Source organism: Cavia porcellus, unplaced genomic scaffold, assembly GCF_034190915.1.
Source record: "Cavia porcellus strain 051 isolate PalLab524CR breed Dunkin Hartley unplaced genomic scaffold, mCavPor4.1 scaffold_34, whole genome shotgun sequence".
NCBI lineage: Eukaryota > Metazoa > Chordata > Mammalia > Rodentia > Caviidae > Cavia > Cavia porcellus.
The window spans coordinates 2700700-2715849 of record NW_026947517.1 but is presented as its reverse complement, the minus strand read 5'-3'; positions in this window follow the sequence as shown (position 1 = coordinate 2715849).

The window sequence follows — 15150 nt, the reverse complement described above, 5'->3', positions numbered from 1 at the left end:
CAACATTTTCAACTTTCAAGAATGTGGGAAAACAAAAAATAAAAACAACTCAGAAAATAGCAATCCTATAAGGGACAGTATATCATTCACTGTAATTGCCATGTTATCTGCAGGTATTTCATAGGCCACAAAAGAAACATTGAGCCTATTAAATACCAAGTATCCCTTTCAATAAAAGTGCTCATAGCACTGCATGGTTGACAACTGTGATTTATTTTCTGTATGAGTGATTGAACTCATGACCTTGTGCTCTCCAGGCAGCTCCTTGTATCCCTGAGTTCAATCCCCAGAGCCAACAACTTTAGATACTATATATGACTATTAATAATGTTTAATTTGCTATTACATATTTAGTTATAAATTTTGTAAACCTACATTTTCACAAATGAAATTATTTTCTTTCCTTGCTTTAAATTACTTTTTTTTAGGTACCAGGGATCAAAGCTACAACCTAGGACATTCAAGGCAAGCGTTTCCGCCTCCTGAGTTAAATCCCTGGCCTGTATTAATGAATATTTCAGTTTATTCATTCAAATAGAAGTGTGATTTTAGCAAAGGATGTCAAGGTAGACAGAAATTGATATACAATCAGAGAGGAACTGGAACCTCAAATAGTCAATGCAAAAAACTAACTACAACAATCACTGCTACAGGCACAGCTGAAGAAAGCCAGACCTGAAGGTGAAGATGCAGTGACTAGGTCTACATGCTCCTGAGGAGAAAAACAACAGCTTGAAATGTACTACAGTTACCACCTCCTCCAGGAAGTTCAGATAGGCATCAATTACCATACTCAATGACCAGAACAACTGGACTATTGTTCCCACAAAATGCCTTGGCTCTTTCCCCATACCTTTTCTGGCTGACTTGTTCCCCTGTTGAATAATATTAGTTAAGCAACTATAAGCTCACAGGTTGATAGTAGTCTGACACCCACACTGTACCCACATTGTGACTTTCCTGTATAAATGACTCCTGACAATAGGTCTATGGCCAAAACACTGAAGACCACTCCTGATAATTCAGGGCAATTTTTCTCTCTTTTTTTCTAAGAAAATTTTTGAAATTCTTTTGGTTTATGACTTCATAACTTTCTCATGTTGTGAGTCATTAAACTTGATGCATTTGATATCAAACAGGGCAGGATTATATTTCTCTTATCTTAATTTAAATATGAAATGTCTGCTAAAGGCATTGTTCCAAAGCCAGAATTTCAAGCTGCTTGTTTGCCCTGAGTTTAACATTTCAATGAGCTTTTAGAAGTCCTCAGTCTAAAGAACTGCAAATGTATTGGAGGAAGGAGGTCACTGTTGTGCTGTAGCACAATAGGTGCCATTCCTAAGTCTGTGTTTGTCATTGCCTCCTGGATGGCACTACATGGCTTTCTTTCCTCTGCAGCATCATTCAATAATTCCTATTTTACATAACTCAAATTTCACTCAGCTCTATTATTGTTTGTTTTCAATCGTCTTTCTGTCTACTTGGTTGTTTTTTTTTTTTTTCTTTTCATTTTAGTTTTTTGATTTAAAGACATAGTGACATAGTCTCACTTTGGATTTCGGGGCAGCCTTGCACTCACTATGTAGGTTAGGCTGTCATTGAATACATGGCCATTCTCTTGTTTCAGCTTCTTCATTGCTGGGGAAAAGAGGTGGGCATTATAGCACATGTCGTTTGTCTTTTTTCTTTTCTCCTTTTCTCTACTATTCTTTCATTTCAGTGGCACTGTCATGTAATCCTGAGGTTTGCTTGTGTCAGTAAAGGTTCCTGCAGCTTGAGTTGATTTTGTGAACAATAATATAGGAAGCCAAGCAACCCAATTGAGAAATGTGGAATTTCATTAGCTGGGATCAGCACTACTTGTATACAGAAACCCTAACCCCATTTCAGGATCTAAACAAGAGGCTCTGAACTGGAAAGTTAGAGATGTTTTAAAAGATAGAATCACAAAAAGATCCTGTTGGAAATCATTTAGCTAGAATCTTATAATAATTTTTTGGATGACAACTGTATTCTCCTTCTTTTGTTGAGCAGGTTAATTTTTTTCTTTGGGTACAGCTCATTTTGCTTTTCTCCTGGGACTTATACCCTGAGTGATTTTCCATTTTTCTGAGTGAAATACAGGGCACTAGTTCAATGCAAAGCTCAAGATGTCATCTATTAAGCCAACCTACAACACAGCTAAGTTACAAGTCTCAATATTTTTTAGGGTAAACACACACATATCTATAATCCCACACTCAAGACGCTGAGATAGGAGTGCTGCTTTGAGGTTAGGGCAATTCTGTGCTCCATAAAGGGTTTAAATCTAGCTGATATACATAGAGAAAACTTGCCTCAATAAAACAAAACTAAACTAAACAAATAAATCCAAACAAAACAGCTGAATGGAGACTGATTTCTTCAAATCTTAATTCCACATCTTGAGGATTAATTTTTGTATATACACATTTTTTGAAACAGCAAATTTAATTCTATATTGCAACACACAGCTAATGTAACAGCCAAATAGAAGCACTCATTCTTATGCTGAGTCACTGCAAGAGTCCCTGTGCACTGTCTCTAAAGCAGAGCTCATAGTGAGAGCCTGCAGGACCAGCATCCATAAAGCACAGAGGCAGACAAATATCTCATGAATCACTTCAATGTACTAACAATGATATATCTTCAAATCTCATTTAGGCCACTGAGTCCTTTGTTCGTAATATACTTGAGCAGCATTTTGATATTTAAATTTGGTTTCATAGAACAAAACATACATAACATCAAATACAATACATAAATAATAACTTAAATGTTCATGGAAAACTGCTGTATGTAAAAAATGTATAAACAATGAAACCAGGTACAAGTTTCAAATTATAGCTCAGTGTCACCAAGTGATCACCAAGTGATCACTCTCCATTCAGATATAAGAAATATATCTTGGGAGGCTGATGCAGGAGAACTTCCTTGAGTTTGGGGCTAGCCTAAGTTACAGAGCTGTCTGAAATATAGAAACCCTGACTGAGACACCCCACAGACAATGTGAAACTTGAAAAGTGACTGCATACGACACCTTTGGTTTGCTTTAAAAATTATATCCATACAATATAGAAAAATTCCACAATATTCAACATTTTCTGAGGAACAATGTTGATATCATACATAGTATGTTGGGAGCCGCGTCTGTGATAGTTCGCCTTACTCGGCGGACGTGCGGCCTGTGGTAAAGAGCAAAGCCTGAGGTAGATTACCCCTCCCATCGAGTACGTTAGTTTCCTGCTTACCGCGTAAACAACCCGCTCAACAATATAGTCTGCCTGGCAACTGATGATGTTAGCCAATCAGCTTGCCTTGCTTAGTTTAACATGATTGGACACTGTATCCGTATATATACCGGTGCCACCCCTGGGCGGAGGTAGAAGCCAGGTAGAAGCCCGGAAGTGGAAGCCCAAAAGGAGCCGCGGAGAGCGGACCGATAGAGGCTTCGGAGTGAAGCCCAAAGGGAGCCGCGGGGAGCGGACCAGAGGAGGCTTCAGCTGGGAGCGGTCCCAGGGCAGGCTGTACGGAGAGAAAATAAAAAGAAAAGGTTGTCCACTACCAGACTTTGTCGTGTGTCCTTCCTGCCGGCCAGAAGTGACATCGACATTTGGAGGCCCGCCCGGGGACTGATCACCCCCGAGACGTGGTAGTGGACAACGCTCCAGTACAGAGCTGTGAGACAGGTGAGTTGGGGATAAGCCTGGGCTCTGGGTGGCGCGCACCTACAGGGCTTTTAGACTCCCCTTAGGCTCACGCGTAAGTGGCGGATTCCTTGGGCCTCATGCAGTGAGTAACATATTAAAAAATGGGAAACATGCTAGGTAGCAACACTAAGAGCGAGGGTGGTTGTGGAGAAAGCTCTCAAGAGCTTACAAAAGTACGCAGGGTATCTGAGCAGGCCCAGTCAGGGAGCTCCCGAGAGGGGCCCATCAAGGGGAACAAAGATGCTAAGGAGGAGGACGGGGCTCTAGCCTCAGAGTCGTCTGACTCCGAGGACGAGGGAAAGTTAAATGGCAAGGGGGCCAAAGAGACCAGCTGTCAGGAGCCCAAGTCGCTCGATAAGGAGTCGAAGGGTTCTTTTCCAGCGTTGCGCCGCGAATTGCGCTCTGCTCAACCTGGTCTGCGGAGGAGTAGAGAGCTCCTGAGCGCTCCCCGGCGCGAGAGGGAGGCGGTCCCTCGCCACGAGGCGGCCGCCTGGGAGCTCCCTCCCCTTTCGCCAGAACAGGAAGTGATGCACGGGCCCCCATTTTCCGCCCAATCACGGCCGCCGTCTTATGCTCTGCCACCGGCGGGTCGGTATTTTTACAGGCAGCTTTGGCAGGGGGGACGCTTGTCTCATGAGGTACATCCACCTGGGATAGATAGTGGCCCCTACGGGATATTTCCTGTACAAGTAGCTATGGGCCAGGGACGTAATGTATGGGAGCCTTTTGAGATAAAGCAGATTAGAGAACTTAAAAATGCAGTTACAACTTTTGGGCCGACTGCGCCTTACACCATTGCCATGCTGGAGAATCTGTCTTCTGGGCCCCTCACCCCCGCGGACTGGATTCAGCTGGCAAAGGCGTGTCTGCCCTCGGGTAGTTACCTGGATTGGCGAGCCTGGTACGCGGAGTTCTCTGCAGAGCAGGCTGAGAGAAACGCCAATCGGGGAAACCGGGGGTGGAACAAGGAAATGCTTATGGGAGAAGGTCGGCACGCTGATGATCAGACTCAGTTCCCCGGCGCTGTCTATGAACAAATCAATGCCATAGGGCTCCGCGCCTGGAAGCAGGTAAGTGGTGCCGGAACAGCCTCCTTGTGTCTTTCAAAAATAATTCAGGGTACCACAGAGCCATTTGTTGACTTTGTGGCCCGAATGCAAGATGCTGCCGATAAGATATTCTCTGATCCGGGAGTGGCTCGACCGCTGGTAAGGCAGCTGATTTTCGAGCAATGTACAAAGGAGTGCAAGGCAGCGATAGCTCCTCATAAGAACAAGGACCTCAACGCCTGGATTAGGATATGCAGAGAGATAGGGGGGCCGCTCTCCAACTCGGGAGTGGCTGCTCTCCTGGCCGCGGCTGTACAGCAGAGGGGACCTCGCGGGTCAGGAGGGGAATGTAAGGCTAAAGGGTGTTTTGCCTGCGGGGAGCCAGGACACATTAAACGTCACTGCCCAAACAATGCAGATGCTAGGCCCCGTCCTAGGAATGAAGAACCATATGTTTGTGGGCGATGCAAGAAGGGATCACACAAAGCTGAGGAGTGTAGGTCGGTCTTTGATGCTCAGGGCAACCGTATTTGTGGACGAGATGCTAGAGAGCCAAAAAACGGCCAGAGGGGGCCCCCTTCACAGGCGGGCCCCCGCCCCAGAGACAGGACAGCTCAGGGTGGCAGCCTTCAACAAGGGCCACCCCTGGGTCAGCAGGTGTGGACCTCAGTGTCGCCTCAGGACTTATATTAGTGCCTGATATGGGTGTTCAAGTGGTTGAAACCACCTTTAAGGGACCGTTACCCGAAAATTCCGTGGGTCTGGTGATCGGGAGATCCTCCACGGCCCTTTGGGGTCTCACAGTAGTCCCGGGGGTCATAGACTCAGACTACACAGGACATATTAAAATTATGGTTCAATCTCTTGTGGGTACTATGGTAATCAATAAAGGAGACAAGATAGCGCAGCTCTTGCTGCTCCCCAGTCTCCACAAGAGATTTCCCTCAAAGCAGAAAATTAGAGAAAGTCAAGGTTTCGGTTCCTCAGGGGAAGTCTTCGAGGGACTCCATATGATACTTGATAAAAGGCCCATGCTCTCACTTAAGGTCAATGGCAAGAATATAACAGGGCTCCTAGACACAGGAGCTGACCGTTCCATTATCTCCAGAAAGGATTGGCCTTCCAACTGGCCCACCAACACTGCAGATAACACGCTGCAGGGCCTGGGGATGGTGTCAGCTCCTCAGGTTAGTGCTTCAACCCTGCTCTGGTGCAATGAGGAGGGTCATCAGGGCCATTTCCAACCATTTGTGTTGCAGTTGCCAGTGTCTCTATGGGGAAGGGACATCCTCACTCAGATGGATGTCACGCTTACGTCAAACTGCTCCCCCCAGGCTAAGGATATACTCAGGAACCAGGGGTATACCCCCGGCAAAGGCTTGGGCAATGCCCTGCAGGGTCGGACATCCCCAATACAAGTAGAGAACAAAAAAGGTAGGCAAGGATTGGGTTTTTCTTAGGGGCCGCTGAAGAAGCTCTCCTACCCACTTCGATCAAAATCACCTGGAGATCAAATGATCCGGTTTGGGTACCTCAGTGGCCCCTGCCTAAGGAGAAGCTATTAGCCTTGTCAGAAATAGTCAGTGCCTTCCATGATAAGTTTCATGTCAATGCCAGGACACTAGCAAACCATTTCCATGTTTCCAGAGCAGATGCACGAGATATCGTGCGACTATGTGACTCCTGTGCCACATACAAACCTGCCATACCGATGGGAGTAAACCCTCGAGGTTTGATCCCTGGTGATGTTTGGCAGATGGACATCACACATATACAGGAGTTTGGGACTCTTAAATATGTTCATGTTTCCACAGACACCTGTTCTCGCGTCATATTTGCAACAGCAGAAACAGGTGAAAAAGTGTCTAATGTGATCAATCATTGCCTGGCAGCTTGGGCCGCATGGGGCAAACCAAAAATATTAAAAACTGATAATGGACCAGCCTATATAGGCAAAGCTTTCAATGAGTTCTGCAAAATGATGGAGGTTCAATTAAAACATGGTATCCCATACAATCCCCAAGGTCAAGGAATCATTGAGAGGGCTCATAGAAGCCTCAAAGGAATTTTACAAAAACAAAAAGGGGGAGTAGGCCAAGGCCTGGCCCCAAAGGCACGATTATCCATGGCACTATTCACACACAATTTTTTAAATTTAAATAATGATAATCGCTCCCCAGCTGTGGAGCACTGCAACCCTTCCCCCAACCATAAAGGGTGGGTGAAGTGGAAAGATGTCCTGACAGGACAATGGATGGGCCCGGATCCAGTGGTCAGCTGGAACCGAGGCGCGGTTTGTGTTTTCCCACAGGAACCGGGACGAGAATCACTGTGGATACCGGAGAGACTGACACGGGCAACAAAGCCCTCGACTGAAGATCAGACCTGCCCTACCGGAGATCCATCACAGACCAACCAACAAGATGAATAGAAATAGCGGTAGCCCGAAATGGACAAGAAGATCCTCAGGCATATGCATGGCTTGCTCGATTGGCCCACGACCGAGTCTAGATATGGCGGGCATCCCTCATTCTCCTCCATAAGGTGACAATACACAGCAGGGTAGGTGAGTCAATGACGGGTAAGAGCGTGCCTCCCCAGCACGACTCGACCTAAGCCAGGCCCTACCCCATCCTGCACGTAAGCCGCTGGACTGTTAGATGCTGCCCAGGTCTAAATTTCTCTCCGAGGGGATTTCTTTACGGAGAGGAAATGAGTGCAAGCTTGTGTGCATCCAGGTTCCGTCCAGTTTGTGCCTGGCCCTAGAAAAAGGACGAGGGCCTCAGGGCCTTGGCAGACCATGGCACGGCCGACCAGGGTCTAAGCCAAGGACCTACGGTGGGCCTACGCATAGGGCATAAGCCTCTGCACCCAGTCCAGGAAGGGCTACGATGCGCACATTCATAAAAAATAAAATAGGGGGAGATGTTGGGAGCCACGTCTGTGATAGTTCGCCTTACTCGGCGGACGTGCGGCCTGTGGTAAAGAGCAAAGCCTGAGGTAGATTACCCCTCCCATCGAGTACGTTAGTTTCCTGCTTACCGCGTAAACAACCCGCTCAACAATATAGTCTGCCTGGCAACTGATGATGTCAGCCAATCAGCTTGCCTTGCTTACTTTAACATGATTGGACACTGTATCCGTATATATACCGGTGCCACCCCTGGGCGGAGGTAGAAGCCAGGTAGAAGCCCGGAAGTGGAAGCCCAAAAGGAGCCGCGGAGAGCAGACCGATAGAGGCTTCGGAGTGAAGCCCAAAGGGAGCCGCGGGGAGCGGACCAGAGGAGGCTTCAGCTGGGAGCGGTCCCAGGGCAGGCTGTACAGAGAGAAAATAAAAAGAAAAGGTTGTCCACTACCAGACTTTGTCGTGTGTCCTTCCTGCCGGCCAGAAGCGACATCGACAATAGTATACAGAAAACCCTTTCAGAGCTAGGTATTTAGCTCAGAAGCATGAACAACTACCTCGCAAGCTTGAGATCATGAGTTCAATCCCTATTACAAAAAAAATTCAAATTTCACCTTCATGACACTGGGTCGTAATTGGAGATAATCAAAATTAGATCTCAAGTGAAGAACACAGAATTCATGGGTTGACAAGGATGTGGAATACTGATTGTTACCAGAGCTGGTGTTATTCACCTCCAGGAAGAAATCATAAGCCAAATTTAACTTCATGCTTAGCCTAAGAACTACCTGACTTTCAGGGAAGATCCTGTCTGTTGTATGTCCTGCTATTGGCATACTATGTCCTACCAGTCACTTCCGCATCCTTTCCATGCTAGTCTGATCCACCCTAGGCAGACAACCATTCACGACTAAACTATTGATATCTCTGCGCAATTTCAATTTATGGCATCTCCTTTACACCACTTAGTAAAGTCCACTGCAGAGCATTTCCATATTTCAACAATGTATATGATCAACCAAGCTATTAAATCACCTCTTAATTCAGATATGACACCCACATTCCTTTCCATTCAGATGGATATCACGTGTATATATATATATATATATATATATATATATATATTCATGCCAATGACTAAATGTAGGCATTTTCAATGAGAATTTAACAGGCAGCCCTTTCTGGAATTTGCCCTTAGCAAACACACTTTACCCTGCCCTTGATGACACATTTATATCTGCTTCATTCTTCTCAAAATTTAAACCTCTATGGATGTTCTCCCAAACATCGTCTTTGAGCACATGTGTCACATCAAGTATGATCAGAAATTCTTTGCATTGTTCTGTATAATACACAGCAGTTCATCCGGTGTTTGGGAAGCCTTCCTCCACTGAGGCACATCACTACACATCTTTGAATTCTCAGAACCTTTGCCTCCATCTTTCATGAGCATGGAAATATGAGAACATAGTATAAATTTAGGTGATCACAAAATACATAAATGCATAAGTTTAAGGAGAGCAGTTGTGGCTATGAGGTCCTGCAGCACAGACATTTATAAACTTCTGACTTTCAGATCTGTTGCTGACAGGAACGAGAGCAGAGACCTAGCTTATTACAGCTGCATCCAGCTTGAAACCACATCGGAATCAGGGTCTCCTCATGCCCTGTCCTGGGCCCAGACTGTTGGAGGAGCAAGGGCAGCAGGCGATTTCAAAAATGGCCTTGTGGCCTGGTGGTATCACAGTGGTGACAGCGTTCTAGGGACCCAGAACTGTCCTGGCCCCAGCAAGAGGTAAAAGGGACAAAGGATGACTCACTGCTAGAACTAGAGCACCTCAGGGTCTGAGGCTAAGCACACAGGCTCTAGACAGCACAGCTGCTTCTCACCACTTGGTTTTTTTCTTTTTTTTTTTTTTTCTTTTTGTTCTTTTTCCTTTTTATCGGTCCCGGGGATCCAACTCATGACTGCCTGCTTTCAAGGCAGGCGCTTATGCCGCTGAGCTAAACCCCCAGCCCTTTCTCATCACTTCTAACTGGTCTCAACCGGATTCCACCCCATTTCACTGCTCCCATCCCAAAACATCACCATTGCGTAGTTTGGAGGTCTCCCAGGTTCTTTCTAAGCAGTCCACAGCGAATAGAAGCAAAAAATAATGGTCCAGCAAACATCCAGTGCTCCCTTTTTTGCACAGGCCTTGCAGTTGATGCCATGACACCGGAAGAGACTGCCTACCTTGGCCCGCCTGATTGGACAGTTCTTACAGCTGGCCTCTTCATCACTGATTGGTTCCTGCTCTCCTGCCTGCCTTCTCCACCAAGAATAATTACAGAAAAAAAAACCACCCTGTAACTGTGGATCCCCAATTAAAGATGGTGGAGGCTTCTGGAGCTGGCTGTCTTCTGGAATGTTGACCTCAGCTCGTCTGATGGGTATTTGCACTGAAAGTCTTTACCTCAGTCCTTGTTTTTTCTCCCAAATGCATTTTATTTGAAAGTTAAAAAGTAAAAAAGTGGTCCAGGAATTTAGCTTAATCGTCTGCCTGGCAAGCTAGAGGTCTTGCATTCCATCCAAGATCTGGCTACCACAAACTGTGCTGCTATAAACGTGGGTGCACATATATCATTGTGGTATGATGATTTTTATTCTTTTGGGTAGATACCCAGAAGGAGAATAACTGAGTTGAGTGGGACCTGTAGACCTAGTTTGTGTGGAATCTCCACACTTATTTCCACAGTGGTTGCCTTACCACCAACAATGGAGAAGAGTTCCTTTTTCCCCCACAACCTCTCCAGCAGTCGTTATTGCTTGATTTCTTGACAGTAGGCATTTTTTTCTGGGTCAAGGTGACATATCAGTGTTATTTAATTTGCAATTGTTAAATGATGAGTAATGCAGAACATTTTATCACATATTTATTCGCTGTTTATATTTCTTCATCTGAGAAATGTGTATTTCACCTCAGATGCACCTTTTTGGATTGGGTATTTAAATCTGGGAAGACTGAAATATTTTAGTTTTCCATGCTCTCAATAGTAATACTTTGTCTGAGGAACAGTTGGCAAATATTTTCTCCCACATTGTGAGTTGTCTTTTCACTGTTAGTGATTTCTCTTGCTGTTAAAACGTTTTTCAGTAGGGTGAGATTCTGACTTAATTGTTTTTGATTTTTGCTGTTCAATCCAAGTTTTCTTCATAAAGTCTTTTCTTACATCAATGTCTTCAAGAGTTTTACTTACTCTATCTTGTAGCAGATTTAATGTTTCTGTTTTAATATAAAATCTTTGATCTATTCTGATCTTAGCTTCATACATGTTGAAAGATAATATTCAGAATGTATAGAGCCAGTTTTTCCAGCACCATTTATTAAAGAGGCTGCTTTTCTTCCAATGACTCTGTTTGGCTCCTTTGTCAAAGATAAAATGGTTTAGTGGTCTGGGGTTGTTTCTCCATCTTCTAATTTGTTCCTTTGATCTTTGGGTCTGGTTTTGTTTGTTTTGTTTTTTGTCAGTACCACACCTTTTTTAAAAAAAAATCACAATACCTTTCTAGTATAATTTCAAGTCAGGGATTTTGATGAACCCTATCTTTCCTTTGTTGCCCAGCCTCACCTTTGCTACTCTAGGTCTCTTCTGGTTCCAGATGAATTTTTGGAATTATTTTGTGTAATTCTTTGAGATATGCTACGGGTTTTGATTGGGATTGCACTGAATCTGTACCATACCTTTGGAAGATGGTCATTTTCACTATATTGAATTTCCCTACCCAAGACTATGGGATAGTTCTTCATTTTAGAATACCTTCTTCAATCTCCTTGTTGAGAGTACTGTAGTTTACAGTTTAGAGGTCATTTACATCCTTTGTTAGATTGATTCCTAAATATTTCATTTTGTTGGATGCTATTGTAAAAGTTATTGTTTCCTTGATTTCTCTTTCCATGAGTTTTTTATTCTTGTTTATGAAGTCTAGTGATTGTTGAGTGTTGCCTTTGTAACCAGCTATATTACTGAATTTGCTTCTTAAACTAGAAGTCTTTTGGTGGAATTTTTAGGGTCTTCTAAGTAGAGTATCATGTCTTCTGCAAATAATGATAGTTTAACATTTTCCTTTCCTATCTTTATTCCTTTTATTTCTTTCTCTTGTCTAATTGCTCCAGCTAGTTTCCAGGACTATATTGAATAAGAATGGAGACAGTAGACATCCCTGTTGTGTTCCTGATTTTACAGTGAAACCTTTCAGTTTTTGTCCACTTAGTATGAGGTTGACTGTTGGTTTGTAATAAAAGGTTTTTTTTCAGATTGTGATAAAGATCATCTCTCCCAATTTTTGTAGGTTTTTTATTATGAATAGGTTTTGGACTTTGTCAAAATCTTTTTCTGCATCTATTGAAATGATCAAATGATTTTTGCTTTTGGATTTGTCAATACAGTGTATTATATGTATGCATTTATGTATGTTGAACCACCCCTGCATCCCAGGGAATAATTCCACTTGATCATGTTGTACAATCTTCTCGATGATATTCTGCAGTCTGTTTGCCAGTATCTTATTGAGGATATTGCTTCAATGTTCACCAGGCAGAATGGTCTGTAATTCTCTTTCTTATTTGGATTGTTCTCTGGTTTTCGTATCAGGGTAATGCTTGCTTCCAGGAATGAATTGGGAAGTGCAATTTCCCATGCGATTTCATTGAATTTTGAGAAGTGGTGGTGTTAGGTCTTCTCTAAATTTCTTATTTATCCCTGCCATTTCATGGCTACCCCTGCTTTCTTTCAAGGATCAGTGCACTCTTTCCATAGTGGGCTTCAAATATTTTCAGGATCAAGGTTCAATCCTCCAGGATAAAAAATCCACTGATGTCAGAAAATATTCTGAGAACAGGCCAGGGCAGTACACAACAGAACAGAGAGTCGGAAGTCTGTGTTAGAGGCAGCAGACTTCATTTTCATGATTTTCACTCATTTCTATTAATTTTCCACCTAGAATCCCAGTATGTGAACACAAAAGGAGCACAGTTACCATGTAAAGTGAAGACATTACATTTAAATGATAGTAATGGTCAGCAACAGAGTAAGGATGAAATAAAAGCAAGCATCAGTTCTCCAAGACAAGCTTGCTACTCATTCAGACTCATATAAATGCTGAATTCTGAAAGTGATCATATTGCCAAGCATGGGGGGGTGACAATTATTGCTGAAATGGAACCAAATTGCTAGTCCAATTAAAAATTTCCTTCTGGTGAGGCAGGGACACCCGAGGACTTCACACTGTAAGTTCCCTTTGCCACATAGTTCCCTTGTCACTAATTGGCACTCAGCTTTTTGTTGTACTCTACTCAAAAAAAAAAAAAAATCAGGGCCCCATGATGAAAAAACGGGGCAAGACCCCAAGATGACAAATGGGGTGAGACGTCTTTTTTAAAAGAAGTGCTTTTATTTTAGCTGGCCCAGCAACACAGTGCAGATGGAATTTGCAAAGCTGTGCAACTGGGTTAGAGTTTTGACTGATTTTTATAGTTCATTTATGATTAGCTCATTGATCATTAAGTACATAGTGATGAGAAACAGAAATAAGGTGGGACTTTGTTCCCATTTGCTTGAGGTCAGAGGCATTTCACAGTGGGTGGTTAGCCAACTCATAGCCCTTGGTCTGCCAATTCCAGGAACATTTGTCTCTCATAAAGGGAACAATGGTTGACACAGCATCATTTGTCTCTTACAAGGGGAACAAAAGTTGACATAGCACACTGGTCACTAAGGTGGGGGGATGATGCATTACAGAATAGCAGAACAATGCAGTCAGTTAATTGATAACTATGTGGTTGATGCTTGGTTACTAGGGTAATGAGCTCAATATAAAATGACAATATTACTAATAACTATATGTTTAAGTAACTATTTTTGTTAATTATCTTTTAATCAATTATTTTAATTTTTAGCAACTTAGTATAATATTACTAATCTGTTTATAATGCAAGGTCCAATTGTTAAACAAGTAAGTAAGATTAACAGAGGTCTGGAGGCTGCTATGATTAACATTGTCAACCAGGGAGATAGAGAAAACCATCCCTCAAACCAATTCTGTTCAGATTGTCTGGCTTGTTCTTGATCCTGTAGCTGCCCTTTATGGCTGGCCATACTTTGATGATAACCCCAGAATGACTGGCATACAAACAACAATTTTTTCCTAATGCCAGACAAAAGCCTCCTTCCTTTAGGAACAGGAGATCTACACCCCGGCAGTTTTGTAAAACCATCTCAGTCAGTGAACTTAAAGAATCGTCTAATTTGGAGACAGAGTCACTAAGGGCTGCTAAATCTTGGTCAATGAGTAAACATAAGTGTCTATAATTTTGGTCTTTTGACTATTAGGCTGGACACTCTTAAACCTATTGACCTTGTTATCTCAATTTTTAGTAATACAGGTAATAATGCAGGATTTTTTTTGGTCTTACTGGACTCTTTAAGTCAAATCTAGGGAACAAGTGACTCTTACCATTATCTCTAGGGTACCAATACACTTGGGGAAAGATATGGACTAATACATAAAGCGCAGGGTACTGGGTAAACAGGTGATGCATGGAACAAGGAGTTATATTAGAAGTACAGGAAAACCAGGCCCCATTGGGAGCAACAAGGTGTTGATTAGCAGGATAGGAAAAAAGTATAAATCAAAGCTGAAGAGGTAGGATTACAGAGTGCAGCACTAGGGAAAGTGTGCAAGGAGAAGGCAGAGTATACACAGATTCCTGGAGCACCCTGTACATTGTCCAGTGTGAGCAGGGCCTTAGCATCCCACCAACAAAGGTGTCATCTGTATAGGAATTTAAATGTTGATTTGCCATAAGCAATGTCCAGAGGCAAGAAGGGGCTAGAGATGTCACAGAAGTCGCAGAGGGCAAAAAGGTCTCAGGAGCAGGAAGTCTAGTGGAGAACAGAAGATTGGGTCTCAAGAGTGAGGAAAAAGTTAAAGACCCCATTTATTTCCTGTCAAGGAGATACAAATTTACAACCCCAATGTCTACAAAAATATTTCATCTCTACGGATTGTGAACACCTATAATCAGAGGCTGGCTGTTGGTTTTGGGGGCAAAGATACCAGCCAGTGGACTGTAATTTCTTTTGAATACATAGGTCCTTGTAAGTCTCCAATAGCAACCAATCAGGCAGCATGACATGCAAACCCAACAACATTTTTTATTTAATTTTTTCTGGGATGTTATCTAATAGGGAACATATATCTATCTTAACTATCTCATAGACAGTAGCATTGGCTACCAATAATTTACCAGTGAAATAGTCAGTAATTTTAAGTTTTAAACAATGGGGTTACAAAGTATCTCCTTGGGTGTCCATGAGGAATAACACCTAAGAACAAGATTATCAGATACAATTGGCAATCTTAAGCTTTAAAGAATCCTTGGAGGGAACAACAGTCCACTTATCTGTAGGTTGATCGCTGTCAAAG